Source organism: Melanotaenia boesemani, chromosome 24 (genome assembly GCF_017639745.1).
Source record: "Melanotaenia boesemani isolate fMelBoe1 chromosome 24, fMelBoe1.pri, whole genome shotgun sequence".
Lineage (NCBI taxonomy): Eukaryota > Metazoa > Chordata > Actinopteri > Atheriniformes > Melanotaeniidae > Melanotaenia > Melanotaenia boesemani.
In genome coordinates this window covers 4,558,098-4,582,476 of record NC_055705.1, presented here as the reverse complement: position 1 = coordinate 4,582,476, position 24,379 = coordinate 4,558,098, and the positions used below count along the sequence as shown (strand labels likewise).

The window sequence follows — 24,379 nt, the reverse complement described above, 5'->3', positions numbered from 1 at the left end:
CAGACGAGGACATTTGGAGTCAATAATAGAGCCGAGACATGTGAACGTGGTTATGCAGCTAAGGATGGAGAAACCTCCAGACCTGCTCTGGCTGTAAGGACCTGTTCCTGCTGGCTCAAACACTTCCTGTTTGGTGGACTTTTCCTGTTTTCTGTTGTTTAGCTGCATTAAACCTCTGCAGGTTTTAGTCTTCCTGTTTTCCTCACAGCTCTGAGACTTGCTGTCACTCTCTGTCTCTGCACAGCCTTCATTATTCAGGAGTTTTCCACCCGTGCAACCCAGGTACGTGTCCCTCAGCGTCCTCCCTGCGGACCTCACAACAGAGCTAGACTCCCAGCTTCACCACAAATAAAACATGAACCCAGAAGTGAAGCGGTTCAGCGTGGAAATTAGTTCAGGCGATGTAACAGTTGTGGAAATCATGCCATCACTAATAAACATGTAAAAATGGACCGTGTTCCGGGGTACTGCCTCTGACCTATAACAGACCCAGTGTTCACAGACTGAAGCAGGATTCCCTTATTGTCAGTTAACACCTCTTTAAAGGAGCTTTCCACCTGCGCTGCTTTGTTTACATCTCTTCTGGCTTGTTTATCTGCTTCCTGACAACTCTTAGTCTTACTAACTTCTTCATTCTTCTTCTAGAAACAGAATTCCACATCTAATAAGACTCATAGTTGCCTGGTTTACTAAAAACTCTTGAAAAGACTATGAAAAGCTGCATAAACTGAATAATTGACATGCTTGTAAGGTCAGGCAGCAGACAGGAGCAGCAGACTTCATGCATCGGTTGAACATTCAGCTCCTCGTCGTCTCTGCGGCCATGAAGGCTGACCAGCACAAACACCGGTACCTCCTGATAAACAATCATCTCAATAAAACATGACAGATTTATTTACCTGTAAGCACCGACCCTACTCTGCCTGATGATTCTAGTAGAGTAGAAACTCTGCCGTCACTGCCCCACCCACAGCTGATGCACCGCCTCCTCCAACCTGGTCTTGTGACTGTGAGGGACAGCAGCTGATTCCACCCTACAAATACAGTAGAGCTCTGGCTGCCGTTTCCTCTCTCTCCTCACTTCCTGTATCAGTCTCTTCACATCAACCCCTGTAAATATCTTCCTGCTTTCAATCCGCTCAGCAGAAAATTCTTTGGACCGGAAGCGTCCAGCGCTGAAGTCAGGTAGAAAAACACTACAAAAGGGTGATGTTTAGCATTGTGTAGCATCCCCTCTTCTTCACTATGCTGGAGGTACACTGTCTGTATCTGTAGGAACTTATGACCTTTAATGCATTAGTGAAAGAATCCAGGTCTGCATATTTCTCTAACCTTTTACCTTCCAAAGAGAAGCCCAAATTTTTTATTGGCACTATTGACAACATTATAACCTTTTCTCTCCACGACTGTCAAACATCTTTCATTCTTTGTAGACAACGTAATCTCAGTCAGATCAAATACTTAACCAGGTCCACATTCACATGGAGGTAGCTTTTGCTCATCTAGACTGATTTGTTTGGACTCTTTCCCCAATTGACCTCCATGCTTTGCTAAGAATAACCAAGAAAATTAAAATTACTTTTGCCCCACAGGATATCCTCATTATTTCTTCAAGCTTTCGTAGCCACTGGACCTGCTATGGTTGCAATCATCAGCTCTTCTCTGATGCCAGCTTATGTCCCCTCCTGCTTCAAGCATGCCATCATCCAACCTATGGTGGAAAAGTCTAATTCAGACCCATCTATGTTAAAAATTACCATCCCATATCTAAATTACTTTCAAAAAACCTTGGAAAAGGTTGTAGTCAACTTATAATAGTTGAGCTTTCTGATGAATTCCAGTCTAGATTTAAGGGCATTCTGCTAAAACTGCTCTGGTGAGCATCCACACTGACATCCAGATGGCCCCAGATAAGTCACCACTCCTTACTGGTACTCCTTCACCTTAGCCCCGCATCTGACACAAAATTTGATTAAAGATGGCCAGTAGTCCAGTCAAAAGTGTAAGTGTCTGCTTGTGAGCAACTAACTTTGCTAACCTACTAGCAACAACCTGGTCTCACCTGCTAGCTACTGCCCAGTCACACCTACTAGCTACAACCCAGTCTTACATGCCGGCTACAGCCCAGTCTCACCTGGTAGCTACAGTCCAGTCTCACCTGCTAGTTATAGCACTGGTCTCATCTGCTAGCTTCAGTGTGGCCTTACCTGCTAGCTACAGCCTGGTTTCACCTGCTAGCTACAGCCTGGTCTCACCTGCTAGCTACTGCCCAGTCACACCTACTAGCTACAACCCAGTCTTACCTGCCGGCTACAGCCCAGTCTCACCTGGTAGCTACAGTCCAGTCTCACCTGCTAGTTACAGCACTGGTCTCACCTGCTACCTACAAGCCAGCCTCACCTGCTAGCTACAGCCTGGTTTAACCTGCTAGCTACAGCCTGGTCTCACCTGCTAGCTACGAGTCCGGTCTCACCTGCTAGCTACAAACCCGGTCTCACCTGTCAGCTACAGTCCAGTTCCACCTTCTAGCCACAGCTAGGTCTCAATTGGTAGTCACATTCTGGTCTCACCTGCTAGTTACAAGCCAGTCTCACCTGGTAGCTACTGCTCGGTCTCACCTGCTAGCTACAGTGTGGCCTTACCTGCTAGCTACAGCCTGGTCTCACCTGCTAGCTACAGTCCAATCTCACTTGTTAGCTACAGCCCGGTGTCACCTGTCAGCTACAGTCTATTCTCACCTGCAACTACATTCCAGTCTCGCCTTCTAGCTACAACCTGGTCTCACCTGCTTGCCAGAGTCTGGTCTCACCTGGTAGCTACAGCCCAGTCTTACCTGTTAGATACAGTCTGGTCTTACCTGCTAGCTACAGTGTGGCCTTACCTGCTAGCTACAGCCTGGTCTCACCTGCTAGCTACAGTCCCAGTCTCACTTGTTAGCTACAGGCTGGTGTCACCTGTCAGCTACAGTCTATTCTCACCTGCAACTACATTCCAGTCTCGCCTTCTACAACCTGGTCTCACCTGCTTGCCAGAGTCTGGGTCTCACCTGCTAGCTACAGCCCGGTCTTACCTGTTAGCTACAGTCCATTCTCACCTGCTAGCCACAGCCTGGTCTCACCTGCTAGCTACAGCCCGGTTTTACCTGTTAGCTACAGTCCCGGTCTCACCTGCTAGCTACAGTCTGGTCTCACCTGGTAGCTAACAGCCCAGTCTTACCTGTTAGATACAGTCTGGTCTCACCTGCTACCTACAGCCCAGTCTTACCTGCTAGCTACAGTGTGGTCTCACCTGCTAGCTACAGCCCTGTTTCACCTACTAGCTACATCCAGTCTCACCTGTTTGCTTAGTCCGGTTGCATCTGCTAGCTACAGCACCGTCTCACCTGCTAGGTACAGTATGGTCTCACCTGCTAGCCACAGCCTGGTCTCACCTGCTAGGTACAGTCTGGTCTCTACCTGCTAGGTACAGTCTGGTCTCACCTGCTAGCTACAGCCCGGTCTGACCTGCTAGCTACAGCCCTGTCTCACCTACTAGCCACAGCCTGGTCTCACCTGCTAGCTACAGTATGGTCTCACCTGCTAGCTACAGCCCAGTCTCACCTGTTTGCTTAGTCCAGTTGCATCTGCTAGCTACAGCACCGTCTCACCTGCTAACCACAGCCTGGTCTCACCTGCTAGGTACAGTCTGGTCTCACCTGCTAGGTACAGTCTGGTCTCACCTGCTAGCTATAGTCTGGTCTCACCTGCTAGCTATAGTTTGGTCACACTTGCTAGGTACAGCCTGGTCTCACCTGCTAGGTACAGTCTGGTCTCACCTGCTAGGTACAGCCTGGTCTCGACCTGCTAGCTATAGTCTGGTCTCACCTGCTAGGTACAGCCTGGTCTCACCTGCTAGCTATAGTCTGGTCTCACCTGCTAGGTACAGCCTGGTCTCACCTGCTAGCTATAGTCTGGTCTCACCTGCTAGGTACAGCCTGGTCTCACCTGCTAGCTATAGTCTGATCTCACTTGCTAGGTACAGTATGGTCTCACCTGCTTGCTACAGCCCGGTCTCACCTACTAGCTACAGCCTGGTCTCACCTGCTAGACACAGCTTGTCTGCACCTGCTAAGGTGGCGTTTTCCACTCAATACAACTTTCATTTTGCATCAGGTACTTTCTCCAACTGCTGTCTCCATCACTTCATACATGCTGCATAAAAATCTGACAATGAAAGTATTTATCCTGTTGGTTACTCTACTCTCAGTCTCGAGCCACGGAACCAGATTCTGTTGCTGGAAGAAGTTTCACAGGGAGCAGCCTTCCCCACTGGTTTTTCCAAATGCACACACACCTCATTGCAATATAAATCACATGATCAGATGCAGAGACTTTTCTATGCAAGTTGTAAAAGCAGCTTTGTGATTTTAGAAAAAGCTTTTTCTGGCCTTGCTGACATTATAGATTCTAACAGATATCACCCTGTAAGATCACAAAGCAGAGAGATCTGGTTTTTTCTTTACTCTTAATCTCTGCTAACATACAGCTTAACCCTGGCCTGGCTAAGAAGAAGTTTAGGTTTTGTAACACTCCTGCAGGTTTTAAATGCAGATCTGGCCTTGTTGGTATTCGTCTGAACATCCGCAGTATTCTTCCTAAAACCGATATGTTGTGAATCCGGGCTAAATCCACTGAGGCCGACGTGATTGCTTTATCTGAAGCTTGGCTCAGTAGATCTATAGCTGATGAAGTCATTTCTATAGATGGTATAATGTTTACTGGGCTGAACGCCTCAAGAGAGGCAGAGGGGTAGCCATCCTTTTAATGTTGTCCTTTCCATATCTGCCAGCAGACTGTTAGAATGTCTTGCCCTGAACATGGAAGTATCTAAATTTCTTCTTTCTTTTAATTGAACTGTTATTATTCCTATTTATTTACGTTCTATGTCATTTCACTTATTTATTAATAATATTTATTCATTTATTATTTGTTGATTTTTTTTGCCTTATTTATTTTTAGGCCTGTATTTACTTCTGTACTATTTTCCTTTTACATTTTCTTATCTCCAAAATTATTTAACATTTATTTTTTTATTTATTGACACCTGTTTTATTCAGTCCTCATTATTTCCAGTCTTGTATTTTCTTCCTCTATTTATTTCTCTGTCTCCTTTTTCCTCCTTTTCTGTGTGCATTTTGGCCTCATTATGTAAATGAGAGGGCGGCTTTTAAAGGCATCTGAGGCAAAAAATACTTTGTTTTCTAGTCTGCCTCTAGCCTCTGTAGAGGCGTGGTCACATTTGCAGGATCACACTCATCTCTGATCCTTCCTCATTCCTCATCCTCTGCATGAGTCGTCCAGTGTGTTTATACACTAAGAGATGCTTTGGTTCAGGTGTGTGTGTTTCTGGTTCTTTGGTAGTTGTTGTGATACATGTTGTTGTTGCTGTCTTGTTTATTTTTAGGAACTCCCGATGACTGTTGGCTTAGTTTACCTGTAAAAGCTGCAGGAAAATTCTCTCCTGCGTTTCTGTACAGGTGTAGCAGCTGCTTGTCTGGTGTTAGGCTGGATTGAATCTCGTTGCTTCTATCTACTGGAGATTTGTCTCCTCATTTTTTTCTACTTTCCTTTTTCCTTCTCCTCACTTTTCTACTTCTGCTTCTTCTGCTCCCTCTGGTCAGGTCCAGCAAGATAAAACAAATTCCATAATTCAAAATAAATAAATAAAAAATTAAATCTATTTAAAATAGTAATACCAAGAAAGGCCAGTAGGTGGCTGTAGTACTCAATTTGTAAATAACAAAGTTGAACAGGACCTGGGCTCAATCTCAAACGGTCCTCTACACACCACCCTCCCAATGAAGTTCCTCCCACAGCTCGTCCCTCCACCGGAAAAGGAAAGCACTTGTCGCCATGGCAACACAAGATACAAGAAGCATTCAGATGCCCTGAATTTCTTTTTAGTGAAACAGCCATGGTATAAACTACAGAACCGCAGCAGCTGCCTGGCTTTTTCCACTGTTCCTGAAACATCATAAATTCAGCAGCCATAACAAAGACAGGGAGCTACTTTATACTTCATGTCATGATGGGGTTAAAACGGACCAACGGGCAATCAGTTGTGTCACATGGTGGCAGAAAAGAGCCCTGCAGGAGGGTCTTACCTGAAACAGGAGACAGCACCATGTTCCCCGACCTCTGACTTCATCAAATTTACTGAAGATCACGTTGAGCCTGAAAGAAAAAGACAGAAAGTAAACATGTGCTTCCTTCAGAGCACGTCTGGTAGTTTATGGGTTGGTGACTCCTGAAAAGATCCGTGCATTCATCAAGAATGGAAATAACACCAGAAGAGTCTACTTTCCATGTAGTTAATGAGACAAACAAAGCCTGACAGACCAGTGAAACATCTCCAAATGAAAGTGTCTGAACGTTTGAGGAGAACTTGAACGCACCGTGACTGCGGCAGCCCCTTCTTCCCCAGGTCGATCCTGACTCGCTCTCCAACATGGCGGTAGATCTCCACCAGGCAGTTCATGGCTCCGTCGCGCACCTTCAGGTCAACAACAGAAACATTTACCATCCTCTCACAGAGCTTCTTCACACACTAAAACAAAGTTCAGTCATGTAAAAGCCCACTTCTAAAAACATCCAAACCCTGAATAAATATAAACAAACAGAATAAATTCCATCAGGTCACATTTTATTCCCAGTAGAAGATCAACAACATCTCAGAGGATGAACGTATTCTTCCATATGATGAAAAATATGAGCTGATAGTGAATCTGACGGCAGTTTAACTACGTTTCTTTTCTTTCTGAAGATGTTTGTTCTTTCATCTAAACTCCACCCGTGGAAAAGGTTTAACTTCCGGAAGGGAAGCCCATGGGCATGGCTTCCTGTCCCCTGGAGGAGCTCAGATGCTTGCGATGACAGACCAATCAGGGGGCAGGAAACTAACAAGGCAGAGTCTGATGTTCAGAGGACACCACAGGATTCATGATCACAGGTTTGATCTCTCAGATTTCCCGATCAGCTCCTCTGAGCGAAGTTTTTATGGTTGACCAGCAAAGGGCGCTAAGAGACCAAAACCCTATTTCCACTGAGCGGTTCGGTCTCGGCCGGTACGGTTCGGATGTTTGGTCCAGCTAGTTCAGGTGAGTGTTCCTATTGCCAGACTGCCACTGAGCGGCACGGTTCAGACCAAATGTCTAGCATGGCGTCATACTAAATGCAACGACAGCAAACACAACGCTACCAACAACAACGGAGGCCATCCAGCAGCTGGTTTTTGTTTCTGCTTGGTTTGTGGTTCTTGGTACAAACAATACATATTGCATCACACAAGAGAAAGTTGCAGGCGGCGAAGAAAAAACAGCCAGAAAGAGGAAGAAAACTTCTGCCTTGGGTCTTGAGTTGAAGGAGAGATACGCCTCTGTGCTACAAAGACAAAGACAGCGTCGCCAGAGGGGTACATAGAATTTTCATACCTTTGTGCATGGCTACGTCCAGCGATGGAGAAGCAAAACCCAACTCCAGAGCCTGTTTGCCCCTGAGGAAGAGTTGCCATTGCACTGTGGAAGCTGGCGACCAACAGTGAATACAGAATATGGGACATCTTTCCTTAGCGTGTCGTGGTGCAGGACTTCTGGAAGGCTGCTGCACATTCTTAGTTCCTGCCATGATTTGTTTTCCAGACCAGGAAAAGCTTGAAGACATGGTGGAATACCTGGAGAACAGGTGGGTCTTCCACAGTGTGTTGGTGATATTGATGGCTCACACAGACCAATAATAGCACACAAGGACAACACATCGACTACTTTAACAGGAACGGCTGGAATTCCATTCTCCTCCTTTACAGACCGGCTCCTGAAACCATTTCATGACAATGGCTGCCTGACAGCAGAACGACCTACAAGAAAAAACCTCCAGGGCTGGGTTGTAGCTGGAAATGCATTAGGGAGATGTAAGGGTAGGTGGTGGTGTCTGTTGAGACAAACAACCGGGACATTGAACTAGCAAATAAATGGTGCTGACTTGCTGTGCTCCTCACAGTCTTAGTGAAAGTCGTGGTGAAGACCACCAGCAGGACCAGGACGCGTCTGCAGAGCCAGTCCTGCTAAGAGTCGGGATGCTGAAGAAGAGGGGAGTGAAGTAAGAGGCTCTGATGCAGCAACTCAACATTATATCCCATAACTGTTTTTTATAAGCACCCACGGCCTCCACACATTCTGTTACCGTGGTGATTTCCTTCCCTTTTTATAAATATTAAACCTTTTGAATGTAAAACATTAGAAGAAGTGTTGCTTCTACACGACTCTATAATCTTTCATACCTGGGATAAAGAAACTGGAATGATTATACACAAGCATGTTGTGTTATTTGTGGTCCTGTTTCAGTTATAGCAAAGTCACTAACTTGATCTAGAAGTTGAATTGCATTTTTATATAGTATATTTATATATTATTTATAAATATAATTTTATATAATTACAAATTATGGTAAATATATTTGATGCACAACCGATTTAATCTTTTACTTACTTCTAGTAAGAACTGCACAAAAATGTACAAGTTGAACACTTTTTATTAAAATAAAACAAAACAAACAGAAACAGAAACGGGAGCTAAACCAAATACAGTCCTGTGCTGCTGAAAGGTCCTGCTGCCTGGGCGACGGCTCGGGGTCCCGACCGCCTCCCAGCACTAGAACAAGCTGCTCAAGGACACCAAGGAAGGCCTTGTTGGAGGTAGCTAATCTGCTGCTGGGCTACTTCCGTCTCCTGTCACCTGGAAAATACAGAAGACCAGATCAGTGGGTTTTAAGCAGCGGTGATCAACATTAGTTAGCATCATATCAGACTACAGTCATAGCTAGAAACATACGCTACAAATTCCTGTTACAGCAGAAATTAGAGTAACAAATAAAAAACAAATACAAATAAAAAGGAAAATGTACACACAACAATAAGCTCAATGAACACAACATATACAAGAGAATCCTTTGTCACACGGTGTGTGCAGAATCATCTTGGCATCTCAGGATCTGTCCTCTCGTGGTTTACGTCCTACCTCACAGGGAGATCATTCAAAGTATCTTGGCAAGGGGGCATGTCCAGATCACATGGGCTGACAACAGGGGTGCCTCAGGGCTCGGTGCTTGGCCCACTTCTGTTTTCACTATACACCTCCTCACTCGGTGCATCATTAGCTTTCTTGGTTTCTTCTACCACTGCTATGCAGACGACACTCAGCTTTTCCTTTCTTTCCCACCTGACGACACAACTGTCTCAATGTGGATATCCGCATGCCTTGCTGATATCTCCACATGGATGAAGGATCGCCACCTTCAGCTAAATCTGTCCAAGACTGAGCTTATTGTCTGTCCAGCCAATCCTTCCTTACCGCCACAGATAAGTGTGCAGTTTGACTCAATCACACTTGTGCCTACATCTTCTACCAGGAATCTTGGTGTCATGGTAGACAACCAGCTGACCTTTAAGGACCATGTTGCCTCAGTTGCCCGATCTTGCCAATTTGCTCTCTACAACATCAGGAGGATCAGACCCTACCTGACTGAACACACGGGTCCAGCTCCTGGTCCAGGCTCTGGTCATTTCACGCATTGACTACTGCAACTCCTTACTGGCTGGCCTGCCTGCATGCTCAGTTAAACCTCTGCAGATGATCCAGAACGCAGCAGCACATCTGGTCTTCAACCAGCCCAAAAGAGCTCATGTCACTCCACTGCTAATTGCTCTTCCAGCTGGCTTCCAGTTGCAGGCGCATCAAATTCAAAGCTCTGCTTCTGGCTTACAAAACAATAACCCAAACGGCTCCGGTCTACCTTCACTCCTTAATCCAGAGCTACACTCCCTCTCCACAGTTACGCTCTGCCAGCGAAAGATGCCTAGTGCTACCCACCACAAGGTGGCGCAAATCAGTAGCTAGACTCTTCTCCTCTGTTGTTTCCCCAATGGTGGAACGATCTACCAAACTCCGTCCGATCCGCAGAGTCCTTATCACTTTAAAAAGCAAGCTAAAGACTCAGTTTAGGAGCATTTCCACACTTAGCTTAACTATTCTACTCAGAATGAGTTAGAAAGATTTGTCCAGCCCTTTGGCTCAACCAACTACTGAATAAGGTGTGTGCACTTATGCCCAAGTTGATATTGTGTGATGAAATCATGATGTTTGTATTTAAACAAAATTACTTACAAAAACTTAAAAAACTTAAAAAAAAAAAAAAAAAAAAAAATTATATGCACTGCCTCTAGCACTACATGATAGCACCTGGGTTCAACTGGACTCAAAGCAGTCTGACTATCACTTAATTATGACGTCCCATCTTGTTTGAATTCATGCTTGTGTTGTTCTTACTCTCAAATGTAAGTCGCTTTGGATAAAAGTGTCTGCTAAATGACTGTAGAATAGAATAGAATAGAATCTGCAGTTTAATGTGACGAAGACTAAGGAACTGAATGTGGATTTCAGGAGATCCAAAACAGCAGCGACACCTGTTTCAATACAGGGCGTCAATGTGGAAGTGAGTAAATGTTTATTTATAAAGCACCTTTCAAGACAAAAATCACAAAGTGCTTAACAATAAAACAACACAAAATAACACAATAACACAGAGAACATAAAACAAAAGCAAGTTTAAAAAGATGTGTTTTTAGCTGCTTTTTAAAGGATCATGGGGGCAACAGATCTCAGGCTGAGAGGAAGGAGGTCCAAAGGGAAGGAGACACTGCTGTTCTGTCACCTTTAGTTTTCAGCCATGTTGGCTTAACAACCAGCAGACCTTGATCATTTAATCTCAGGGACCTGCTGGGTATGTAGGGCTGTAGAAGGTCTCTGATATATTCAGGTGCTTGGTCATGAAGGGCTCGATAAGTTAATACCAGGATTTTAAAATGCACTCTGTGATGAATGGGAAGCCAGTGCAGCAATTTGGAGGATTTTGTTATGAGCCTTACAGCAGCGTTCTGGACAACTTGGAGACGGTCAAGAGATCATTTGCTTAAGCATGTGAAGATGGAATTACAATAATCTAATCTGGATGAGATGAAGGCATGGACGACGGTGTCTCTGATGCTGGTGTTGGAGAGGGGAATGTTGTCCATAATAAAGACAATGCTGAACAATTCCTCCCACCCGCTTCACAACCTGCTGGGTGGTGGCTCGGGGTCCCGACTGCCTCCCAGCACTAGAACAAGCTGCCCAATGACACCTAAATGCTCCATGGAACCATACAGGAAATCATTCCTACCTGTGGCCATCAAACTGTACAACTCCTCCAGAGCAACAACACCCACTGTTAAACATTTGACCTTTGCACTACATTTTATTTTACTGTCTATCATATTGATAATACTGTACATTTTACTCACTGGCAGGATTTATCCTGTATCTGTTTATATAGATAACTGTAGTCTGTAATGGATTTCTATCTTTATCTCATCCTCTCTTTATTTGGTATGGAGCGACTTCGGGATTAATAAAGTATTCGGATTCTGCTTCTGAAGAGAAGCTGAAAACACAATAAAGAAGATAAAAGAGCCACATATACAGATATGATGATGGATTTGATGCAAAGAAACTACAGAGGAATTTTGTTCACAGTTTAATGTAATTTCTAAGTTAGGAGAAATGCACAACTTCCACTCAGAACATCAGGACTTACCGGTGTGTTGAAGCCGGGGTGCAGTGGGTGTAATCTCTGGTTGGGACGCAGTCACAGGGGTACTGGGACTGGGACTGTGTACTGGGACTGGGTACTGGGACAGTCACAGGGGTACTGGGACTGGGACTGTGTACTGGGACAGTCACAGGGGTACTGGGACTGGGACTGTGTACTGGGACAGTCACGGGGGTACTGGGACAACTCGGCGAAGTGGAAAGACCCTCATCCAGAAAGGATGAGACTTCAGTGTTAAGTCCCTCAACTGAATCTGAAAATGCACAGATCACGAGTTTGATTCACAAACAATGAGAAGAATACACACGATGGTAACAGTTAACGATAGCATTTAGCATCAGGTAGGAAACAATGGGATGCTAAGAGAGACGAGATGCCAACTATCTTATCCTTTCCTTTCGTTGGACTTTACAAAGAAGTTGTGCAAAGACTGAATGGTTGTGTGCTGTGATTTTATAACTGGCTAGCAGAGCTAAAGCAAATGATAAGTAGAAAAATACGTACCAACAGGATCTATTATGGATTCCAGAAGTGCAGTCGCTGAGTCCAGCCCTCCATCTCTGCCTTTGTTTGCTGGTCTGTGGCCAGAAATGTCATCCACCTCCAAGTACTTCGACTGTTTCCTCTACGGCCGTTGTCATCCTGAATTTTTCTGTACTGTCCTTTTAGCTTCTTAAGCTTTACCCGGGGCCTGTTTGAATCCTGCGGCTGCCATCTACTGAGATGTTTCTTTGTGCATTTTTCAATTTTTCACTGCTTCATCCAGCTCATTCATAATCACGCTATCGCCAGCTATAGCTAGCAAAGTTTGTAGTTCCAGAGCCAAGCAGACTTCGATGGTGTTTGCGAGCATCTTTTTCCCTTTATCTTTCCAACGTCCGAAACATGAAATGAACGGCAGTTGTGTTTGTTTCGCACTTGCTTTTTGTTGTGGGCAGTCACGTTTTTCTGTCCGCCAATCAATGGATTTTATCCTCAGATGCCAGTAGCTCCGCCCTAACCATACCGTAGATCTTTTCCTACGGACCTACAACTGAAAGGGGTCCATAAATGGTGCAGTATGGTTGGGTGGTATGGGCCCATTTTATAATGGAAACACACAAAATAGCGTACCAGACCACACTGGTCCAAATTGAACCGCTCAGTGGAAATGGGTCTCAACTGTCGGCATCAGTCTTACAGCATTAATGCAATTCAGTTAACAATGCTAATGGGTGTGTGGTACCTGACTTGTAGGATCTCCGAGGAGGTTACAGATGTGAGGGACAATTTTACTCAGCGTCAGACTCTGAGATCCAAACCTGGAACAACAAAGAACAAAAACATGGATTCTAACATGACCAAACCAGGTTTACCTGCTCCTAACAGAGACCTTTTATTTGTTCATGAAGGAGTGGCGTCCCTCAGGGAGCTACTTTAGAGCTCCTTGTCTTTACTGTTCAGATACCAACTGTGGAGATTCACAGAGTTTTATTTCATCAAGATTTATCATTCCAACAACAGTTTTAGCTGGTTGTCCAAAAACCCTTAAAACTCCACCAGATATTTTTGCTATTTTTGGTCCACCAGGTTTTCCTCTAAACCAGTCTGTAGCAGCTTTTAATCCCAGTATAAACCAGTCTGTAGCAGCTGAAGCTTTTAATCCCTGTATAAACCAGTCTGTAGCAAATGAAGCTTTTAAATCCCAGTATAAACCAGTCTGTAGCAGATGAAGCTTTTAATCCCAGTATAAACCAGTCTGTAGCATCTTTTAATCCCAGTATTAACCAGTCTGTAGCATCTTTTAATCCCAGTATTAACCAGTCTGTAGCATCTTTTAATCCCAGTATTAACCAGTCTGTAGCATCTTTTAATCCCAGTATTAACCAGTCTGTAGCATCTTTTAATCCCAGTATTAACCAGTCTGTAGCAGCTGAAGCTTTTATTTCCCTGTATAAACCAGTCTGTAGCAGATGAAGCTTTTAATCCCAGTATAAACCAGTCTGTAGCATCTTTTAATCCCAGTATTAACCAGTCTGTAGCATCTTTTAATCCCAGTATTAACCAGTCTGTAGCATCTTTTAATCCCAGTATAAACCAGTCTGTAGCAGCGGAAGCTTTTAATCCCTGTATAAACCAGTCTGTAGCAAATGAAGCTTTTAATCCCAGTATAAACCAGTCTGTAGCAGTGGAAGCTTTTAATCCCAGTATAAACCAGTCTGTAGCAGTGGAAGCTTTTAATCCCAGTATAAACCAGTCTGTAGCAGATGAAGCTTTTAATCCCATTATAAACCAGTCTGTAGCACCTTTTAATCACAGTATAAACCAGTCTGTAGCAGCGGAAGCTTTTAATCCTAGTATAAACCAGTCTGTAGCAAATGAAGCTTTTAATCCCAGTATAAACCAGTCTGTAGCAGCTGGAGCTTTTAATCCCAGTATAAACCAGTCTGTAGCACCTTTTAATCCCAGTATTAACCAGTCTGTAGCAGCGGAAGTTTTTAATCCCTGTATAAACCAGTCTGTAGCAAATGAAGCTTTTAATCCCTGTATAAACCAGTCTGTAGCAAATGAAGCTTTTAATCCCAGTATAAACCAGTCTGTAGCAAATGAAGCTTTTAATCCCAGTATAAACCAGTCTGTAGCAGCTGGAGCTTTTAATCCCAGTATAAACCAGTCTGTAGCAGATGAAGCTTTTAATCCCAGTATAAACCAGTCTGTAGCACCTTTTAATCCCAGTATAAACCAGTCTGTAGCAGCGGAAGCTTTTAATCCTAGTATAAACCAGTCTGTAGCAAATGAAGCTTTTAATCCCAGTATAAACCAGTCTGTAGCAGCTGGAGCTTTTAATCCCAGTATAAACCAGTCTGTAGCACCTTTTAATCCCAGTATTAACCAGTCTGTAGCAGCGGAAGCTTTTAATCCCTGTATAAACCAGTCTGTAGCAAATGAAGCTTTTAATCCCTGTATAAACCAGTCTGTAGCAAATGAAGCTTTTAATCCCAGTATAAACCAGTCTGTAGCAAATGAAGCTTTTAATCCCTGTATAAACCAGTCTGTAGCAGCGGAAGCTTTTAATCCCTGTATAAACCAGTCTGTAGCAGCGGAAGCTTTTAATCCCTGTATAAACCAGTCTGTAGCAGTGGAAGCTTTTAAATCCCAGTATAAACCAGTCTGTAGCAGTGGAAGCTTTTAATCCCTGTATAAACCAGTCTGTAGCAGTGGAAGCTTTTAATCCCAGTATAAACCAGTCTGTAGCAGTGGAAGCTTTTAATCCCAGTATAACCAGTCTGTAGCAGTGGAAGCTTTTAATCCCTGTATAAACCAGTCTGTAGCAGTGGAAGCTTTTAAATCCCAGTATAAACCAGTCTGTAGCAGTGGAAGCTTTTAATCCCAGTATAACCAGTCTGTAGCAGTGGAAGCTTTTAATCCCTGTATAAACCAGTCTGTAGCAGTGGAAGCTTTTAAATCCCAGTATAAACCAGTCTGTAGCAGAGGAAGCTTTTAATCCCAGTATAAACCAGTCTGTAGCAGTGGAAGCTTTTAATCCCAGTATAAACCAGTCTGTAGCAAATGAAGTTTTTAATCCCAGTATAAACCAGTCTGTAGCAGTGGAAGCTTTTAATCCCAGTATAAACCAGTCTGTAGCAGTGGAAGCTTTTAATCCCAGTATAAACCAGTCTGTAGCAGATGAAGCTTTTAATCCCAGTATAAACCAGTCTGTAGCACCTTTTAATCCCAGTATAAACCAGTCTGTAGCAGCGGAAGCTTTTAATCCTAGTATAAACCAGTCTGTAGCAAATGAAGCTTTTAATCCCAGTATAAACCAGTCTGTAGCAGCTGGAGCTTTTAATCCCAGTATAAACCAGTCTGTAGCACCTTTTAATCCCAGTATTAACCAGTCTGTAGCAGCGGAAGTTTTTAATCCCTGTATAAACCAGTCTGTAGCAAATGAAGCTTTTAATCCCTGTATAAACCAGTCTGTAGCAAATGAAGCTTTTAATCCCAGTATAAACCAGTCTGTAGCAAATGAAGCTTTTAATCCCAGTATAAACCAGTCTGTAGCAAATGAAGCTTTTAATCCCAGTATAAACCAGTCTGAAGCAGCGGAAGCTTTTAATCCCAGTATAAACCAGTCTGTAGCAGTGGAAGCTTTTAATCCCTGTATAAACCAGTCTGTAGCAGTGGAAGCTTTTAAATCCCAGTATAAACCAGTCTGTAGCAGTGGAAGCTTTTAATCCCAGTATAAACCAGTCTGTAGCAGTGGAAGCTTTTAATCCCAGTATAAACCAGTCTGTAGCAAATTAAGTTTTTAATCCCAGTATAAACCAGTCTGTAGCAGTGGAAGCTTTTAATCCCAGTATAAACCAGTCTGTAGCAGTGGAAGCTTTTAATCCCAGTATAAACCAGTCTGTAGCTGATACTCATCCAGTTTACTTCATGCTGGAATTGTTTACCACTCCCAGAGAGGAGTAATTCCCAACAGAAATGACTTTTTTGTAAAGTTTTACAACAATTTAAACCAAATTTTCATCCACTATGATGTTCTTTGTTCTTAAATAAACACCTGGATGAAGGAGAATTTTCTACAATTAAATGAAGACAAAACTGAGATTATTCTGTTTGGTAGCAAAGAGAAGAGGGACAGCATTGGTAAACACCTGGAGACTCGGGCTCTTAAAATCACCAACCAAGTTGGTAACCTTGGAGTGTTGATAAACTCAGATCTGACTTTCAGCAGCCACATCAAAGCTTCACTAAGAAGCTTTTTACCAGCTCAGAAACATCAACAGAATTAAAAGTTTAGTCTCCCAGAAAGACCAAGAGAAACTCATCCATGATCTGCAGCTCATCCAGAACGCTGCTGCTAGAGTTTTAACCAGGACTAAGAGATCTGAACACATCACACCAGTTTTAAAATCTTTACACTGGCTTCCAGTCAGTCACAGAATAGATTTTAAAACCCTTCTGCTTGTTTACAAATCCCAGAATGGTTTAGGCCCAGAATACATCTGTGATATGTTCAGAGAATATAAACCTAGCAGAGCTCTTAGATCCAAAGACTCTGGTCCACTAGTCCAAACCAGAGTCCAGACCAGAGTCCAGACTAAACATGGAGAAGCAGCATTTAGCTGTTATGCTACAAACAAGTGGAACAAACTGCCAGTGGCGATTAAACTTTCACCAAATGTAGACATTTTTAAATCCAGGTTAAAAACATTTCTTTTCTCATGCGTCTGTGCATGAAATCTACACAGTAACTTTTTTAACTTATCTTGCTTTTAATTATTTTAATGTAATTTATTATTTTATTGTGATTATGTGTTGATGCCTTTTACTATTCTAAATATCTGTAATGTCTTTGTTTTATGTAAAGCACTTTGAATTGTCCTGTACATGAAATGTGCTATATAAATAAACTGCCTTGCCTATTATGTAGCAATCAAATTAAATAACTGGGCTGATAAATTGATCAATTCTATCATTTCACTGTGATCATCATGAAAGTCACTGTGACAGCAACTTATGTACGAGATTGTAAAACACACTCATGTTACATGATGTTACACAGACTGATATCAGCTCATCAACATGCAGATTGATCTCAAGTTCAAGCAAATTATTTTCACATATATGATTATTTAAAATCTCTTTCAGAGCAAAGACCATTCAATTGTGGTGGTCTCTGGCGAGGCCATTGTCCTCCTGGGTGCGGGCTCTGTGCAGGAGGCTCTGACTGAGGCTTTCCTCTGCCAACCTCTGGGTGGGTTTGGGGTGGTCTTTGTGGTGGGGGAGCTGGGATTCATGCTGATAGCTCATGTCTCTAGGCCGCGACGGACTGGTCTGTCTCTAGCCTTCGTGGAGGCGTGATGGCATTTGGACAGTCACACTCATCTTTGAGTCCTCAAACTCTGCAGGCTGAAAAATTTGCTGAGTTGTCCAGTAGGTTTATGAAGGCCCATTTATGTTCGACGTGGAAGAAGGAAATGCAGACAGACGGATACGCAGACGGACGGATACGCAGACAGTCTTGATGTTCGTACATGAGGCCCCTGGATGTTCTCCAGGACCTTGTCCGGGATCTCATCCAGGTACATCTCCACCACTGTAAAGGTGGGTGTGATGGAGGCCCGTCTGGCTTCTCCTCAGCAGTCCACAAACGTCGCCACCGACCCAGGCATCCTCCTCCGTGCTTCTTGGATTTTTGGACATCATGGCTGTTGCTGTCGGCTTCTTATCCTCTGCTGCTCTTCTGGAGGAAACCTGATCTCTATCAGTTCAGAAGATGTCACACATACGGGGCGCTGCCAGGGTCAAAATTCCTTAATTTCTCATCCAGTGTTTCTTCTTCTTTTGGCTCAAGCACAGTGAAAAACCCACCGGAGTAAATTCCACCATATTCCAGGTTTCACGGCTGACTCCAGGTGAATTGTCAGTGTTTCCTGTTTTCCACATCACAGTTTGCTTGGTTGCCGTGGCAACAGAGCAGATTAGCAGCAGAGAAGTGACACTGAAACAGGTTTTTCCAGTCTGTGGGGACCTGAACTCAGCATGTCCAAGCTCCCTGTCAGGATTAAATGGTGGTGATGAGTTTCTCTGGAGGATGTACTTACACGTTTAAGGTGGAGACGAGGAGGAGACACAGTCCCTCCCTGGTCCTGGTGTTCTTGTGCTTGAAGCCTCCCATCATCCGCTCCCACACATACTGAGGAGGCAACAACACAGTGAGATACAGCGGTGCCTGAAGGCATCATTTCTGTGTGTTTGTTCAGCTGCGTACCTGTGGGTTGGCGGCCTGGTCCATGATCTTCAGCAGAAGAGCCTGGTCCTGGTCTCGGACCTGGTCTTTGGCGTCTCCCAGTCGATCGATCAGACTCGGCAGAACTGAAGACAGAGACACACTTCCTGTTTGTACAGGAACACTTACTAAGAAATAGAAGAAGAAGAAGGTGCTAACTGTGAAACATCCTGAGGACAGACTGGAAGATGAGAGACCAAAAACCGGACACCTTAATTCAGTTTTATGGACTCAGCTGTTAACACGGAGGTGAGGTAGAAAGAGAAAGGTCCATGTTTCATCAGGAGAAACATTCAGACAACATGAAACTGGTTGGCTGGAGTCTTTTCGTCAGACGTGCAGGAACATTCATGTCCAGGGTTTGCATCAACCCCACATACCTGAATAAATGACTAGAGGGGAGAATGAGTGTCATGAACCCGTAGAGGCTCACGGTGGCGCCAGCGTCAACAACATGTACGTCTTTGGTCGTTCGGACGATTTTCCTGAACAGAAGTGGTGGAAGCAGCGGACGCTGCTCTACAGCATCAACGTTCCAGAAGATGGCTGAGGTAGACGGCGGGTCAGTGGACCTCCATCTAGCTTATGAGTTTCATCAGTTTCATCTTCATCATCATCAGAGGAGAGAGGTATAACTTCTTCCTTTTCTATCTTGTCCTGTCTAGCATGGTGGCGGCAGAATGATGGTCTGGCTGCTTTGCCAAGAGAAGCTTTATGGGTATAAGGCTCCTCTTGATAATTAGGTTTGTTTTTATTTTAAAACTTATTATTTATTTTGAATTACAGAATTTACATCTTGCTGGACCTGACCAGAGAGAACAGAAAACAAGATGAAGAGTGAATAGAAATAGAAACGAAGGTGAGACAAAGCTCCGGTAGATAGAAGCAACGAGCTTCAGTCCAGCTTAACACCAGACAACCAGCGGCTACACCTGTACAGAAACAGCAGAGAATTTCCTACAGCTTTCACAAGTAAACTAAGCCAACAATCATCAGGAGTTCCTAAAAATAACCACGACAACAACAACATTACATTAATTCCATAATTCAAAATAAATAAATACAATAAAAACATTTTAAAAATCAGATTATCAAGAGGAGCCTTATACCCATGAAGTTCCTCTTGGCAAAGCAGCCAGACCATCATTCTGCCGCCACCATGCTGGACAGGACAATGTAGAAAAGAAAGAAAGGACCTTCTACACAGAGATGGAGCCAGATAGGGGATGGGAGGAGGTCCACCAGCTCAGCTGCTGGTAAATACCTCTATACGTCTCATTACATGTCAGTTTCATCTGCTACGTCTACGTACCCCGAGAACACAAATCTCTGGTGATTACATGTCTAAACAGCTTGTTTGTGAAGAGTTGCAGCTAAAAACAAGGAGGAAAATGCCTAGAAAACGTATTTTTATATAATATCACTATATGTTTACTTTTTCAACCTCCGAAAAATCCGTTGAGCATGTTTATGTTTTTTGTTTTCTAGGATAAATAGATTTATTTTATTTAGATTTGACCATTTTTATGTTTCTGGGGCCCAAAATGTTTATAAAGTTGGTTAAAGTGAAAAATATTGACCAGATCATATAGATGAGGATGTGCTGAAAAAAGCAACGCCAAACATGGGCATAGTGAATGTTTTCTATGTTCACACACAGCCCAGAGCTGACGGGGTTAACAATATTAGAGGTGGGGTAGCTTCTTTTCTATTTAACTCTCTGTAACAGCTCATTTAATGTTTCATTTATCTAAAATGATTTTAAATAAAATGATTAATTCTGTGGAAATGCTTGAAAATGAATTAAATAAATGACTTATGTTTAATCTGATGGAATAACAGTGATGTCGTGTCTCTGGATGAGCTCACCTGTTCCCACCTGAGTCCTGAACCTCTCCTGCAGCCTGCTGACCAGAGCCGACAACACGTCCATGCCCAGCAGAACCACCTGCAACACACACACACACACACGCGGACCTGGTGACGTGACGCTCAGCCAATGACAGAGCAGCAGCAGCGGAGCAAAGCAGGAGCTGCTCTGAAGATAGGTCGCAAAGCATCATGGGTAGCGGCAGAACGCGGTGATCTTCGCTGTAAAAAAAAAAACTAAAAGACGTAAATAACCCGATTTAAAGCGGTGGAAAGAGAATATCAGAGTCTCGTCTTTGACCCTGCGAGCTGAAAGCCGGACATGACTGAACCATGACTGAAGAAGCAGTTCACTTCCTACTAGCAACCCGCAGCGGAGCGCGATACAGCTTTCCTTGTCTTGGGGTGGTTCGGGACACTCAATGAACGTCTAGTGAGAGTTTCCCTGCTGACACCATATCAACACTGTCGCATCACCTGAGCCGCGCGCTCAGGCACTGGTGCAATTTTTGGAAACAATCTCATAACTGAGAAAAGCTGCGGTTAAAAATCAGCATGAAGCGGCGCCACCTGGCGGATCCAGAGAGGAACTGCACTTTTAATGATATCAGAGGGCAACAACAACACAAAACTCATTTAGTAAATACAAAATCTTAATTATGTCATGATGGAATTTTTATTAATAACTGTTTTTATTTCTTAAATGACAATTATTGCATTAATTGTATTTTAATGTAATTTTACCTTTTATTCCTTCTGGAATAAAACAAGTTGGCCATTGAAAAATGTGCATGTATTAATTTATTCTGTAATAATTTCTTTGGCATATTTACTGAATGGAATATTGATTCATTTCAGTATTTATTATTAAATTATGAATAGAGCGTGTCTCCATGCTGCTAAACGCTCCTGTTTTCAGATAAATATGCTAAAACCAGTGATAAGTGTAGAAATATTTGAGTACTAACTGACAGACTTGACCCATTTCCACCTGGAATCTACATGCCTGTGTGTAAATCCGGCTTAAAGGACATGTTTTAGTTACTTTAGACACCAGAAGTTATGATTGAACCCTCATATTTTTGCAAAATCACTGAAACACACAGAAGAGGAGCTCCAGTCAGTCTAACAGTGTAAAGATAAATACAGTAAATGTTAGTATCTTTATTCTTCCAGCCCTCTCAGTGAGCCAACAGGCAGCGAAAGCACCTAGGAAGCGGTTCAGGCTGGACGCAGTGAACCAGCTGGTCTGCATGCTGATTGAGGGACGCTGGAGAATCTGTCTGAATTTATCAGCCTGACTGACGGACGTCCCCTCACACTGGTTGTGCTGCTGATTTCCAGACAGGCAGTGAAAGCATCGCTCCTCCTCCTGCTGGCTCTGTCAGAGGGAAGGAAACTGGGTTAATGGTGCGGGTAAAATAAGCCGCTGCCTCCATCGCCTGGGAGCCTCGTCCCCGTTCCAGACCGAAATCTGCTGCTAGAGCGGACTCTCTGGTGGTAGAGATTTACGTCTAATCAGAGTCGCTTTGACAGTTTCTAAAGTAAACCGTCGCAGCGATCAGTCACTAACAGCCATACATTCAACACTTATCCTCAGTGTTGATGGTCAGAGGTGGAGCTGGCCAGGTGGAGCTGGCCAGGTTGACTCCAAGCATCTGGGGCTCAGACAGAAGTTGGGTTAGTCCATCAGCTTCACAGAGGACGGTTCATCCTGCTGTAGGACGTGGTTCAACAGTCAGACTTACACCGTCGACTCTCCAGACCTCAGTTAGCATGTTAGAATAGTCCTAGGAAGGAGCTAAGCAATCCTAGGAAAGAGAAAAGTAATCCTAAGAACACAGGAGAATCTAATTCTACAATTAATGACGGTAGTAAACGCTTGGATTAATTCATCGTAAAGATCCCTCAATCGTCACTTTCTCTTACAGGTTATGAACCAGATCTGCGTATCAGAGACATGAAAACAAGTTCCTCCACATCTGTGTGTGTTAGAGCAGAACACACGACAGCGGAAGATTTTCCCTCCAAACAAACGGACTCAATCATCCTAGTCCCACTGTTGGTTCTGGAAGAAGACACAGACTAAAAGGCTGCAGAGAAAGGAGGAAACACGGACTACGTTCCAGCTTGGGTATTTTTTAGGAGCTCCTACGTTCCTGGGTAACTAGTAGCTATTTAACCAGCAGATAGACGTTTGGGATTTTAGTTATATATGTATCTACAGTAATGATGCGTTCACTGTCACGTTGTACAGACGAGAAGAAGAAACTGAATGTGTCTGTTGTGACGGACAGTTTCTCTGCTCAAACATAACCGACCCGACGTGAGCTTGCAGCAGCTATTTAGCTCCAGACATGTGGTCTAGGTTCTGTACTTCCACTGTTCCAGTTTTAGCTGGAAGTCAGAGCTTAATGTTTTTATAACGAAGTTTCCAGAAAGAAGGTGCAGGTCCAGGTATCTGGGTAGAGGTCCTGGAGGTTCATATGTAGGATTTATTTGTCCTGCACACAGCAGAGGTTCAGATGGAAGGTTTATTTTCTGTTAGCACAAAAAGACAGAAATAAATTAAACTTAGGAGGACTGACGTGGTTTTACATGTTTATAGTGTGGAAATCTGTGTAATAATAATTAATAAGAGAATAACCGTGACAACGGTAGGATTGTGATTATTTCTTGGAGCACAATCGGAGCAGGAAGATCTCTACAACATCGAGTCCTTCTCCTGGACTCATACAGTCCAGTTTCATGCCTGGTCTGGTCCAGCTGAGTCTGAGGAGGCTCTACCTGCCTCCTCATCCTCCTCATCCTCACCTTGAAGTTGCTGGAGTTGACCCAGGAGCTGGCCACCATGTCCACCATCCTGTCCAGGGCGCTCTGGTCCTGCTCCAGTCCGGGACACTTCTCCTCGCTCAGGATCAGCTCGATGACATCCTGGCCCACCTGGAGCCTCCTGCCCAGGTCTTTCTGCATCACCTGCTCCAGCAGGTAGTCCACGCTCACCTCCATGCTCCCCTCCTCCTCATCCATAGCTGCTCTGCCTCCTCCCTTCTGGTCCAGGACAGTCCTCCAAGTCGGCTCCGTTCACACAGCGGTTTTAGTGTTTAAGAGGTGGCTAATGATGGAGAAATGAGCAGCATAATGTCCTGGGATGGGAGCCTGGACTGGCTGAGCTTCATTCTCCTTTAATGAGGCAGAAAACGCGACGATGAGGCCAAGTTTACAAACTAGCGCATAAATTAACATGAATAACCTTCATATACTTGACTGGGATCGCACTTGCTGACTTCTAGGGTCTAATCAGAGACACTGGTGCTTATTTAAGTGCAGCTAACCGCTTGTTAACAGGTAACTACAGGTAAACTGTTAGCTTCTGCTGCTAGCACACCAGCTAGCCAGCGCATGTGTAAAATACATTAAAGCTAGTGTTAGAAAAGCGAGCTAAGTTAGCTTTCTAGCGACTGCAGAGGTCAGCTGTTGGCTTTTAACGGAACTTACCTGCTTCTAGCGGAGTAATTACTCAGTTATTAGAGACTGACCGGCTCCACATCCACTCACCGGATGGACCGACTCGTTCCCTGGTAAAAGTCAGAAGTGGCGATGCTGCCTCTGGCTACAAACTACCGTTACTTCACGTTACAGCTCGACACCTTCTCTTTGCTTCCATCTAATCAGACTTCACATCGTTTAAACAATTATAACCCTCTTCTGGAAAACAATAAGTGATTCACTGAGACTAAAAAGATGATAAAGTAATTATTTGTGAAAGAAAGCTTGTCCCATATCATGCGCCGTAGCAGCTGCAGAGAAATGAATGAGCTGGCAAAACAACGACGCCTGCTGGTTGGTCCCAGCAACTGCACCCGAAATGTCAAAACATGGCTAAAATTTAGCAACTTTTCAGTCTCTTCTGGATGCTTTTTCTCCCTTTTCTTAAAGCAGTCACCAATAACAAGCAATTCCTTTATTTATTTATTTAAATAATTCTTTAAATTAGACTTTTAAATATCATGCAAATAAAAAATGCCCAATTTATGCACATGTAAAAAAAAAACAA

The 24,379-nt window shown here is 43.7% G+C and overlaps 1 long non-coding RNA gene, 1 other non-coding gene and 1 pseudogene across 2 annotated transcripts; 1 reads left to right on the top strand and 2 right to left on the bottom strand.

The window, feature by feature from the left end:
* LOC121635324 overlaps positions 1–24,117 on the bottom strand; it is a 67,658-nt pseudogene extending 43,541 nt beyond the window's left edge.
* On the bottom strand, positions 8,547–12,897 carry LOC121635357. Its single transcript, XR_006009430.1, has 3 exons — positions 12,183–12,897; positions 11,664–11,931; positions 8,547–8,767 (listed from the first exon to the last, which is right to left on the bottom strand). It is a non-coding gene; the product is annotated as an uncharacterized LOC121635357 (long non-coding RNA).
* On the top strand, positions 20,711–20,839 carry LOC121635942. Its single transcript, XR_006009573.1, has one exon. It is a non-coding gene; the product is annotated as a U4atac minor spliceosomal RNA (small nuclear RNA).
* Positions 24,118–24,379: the final 262 nt, after the last annotated feature.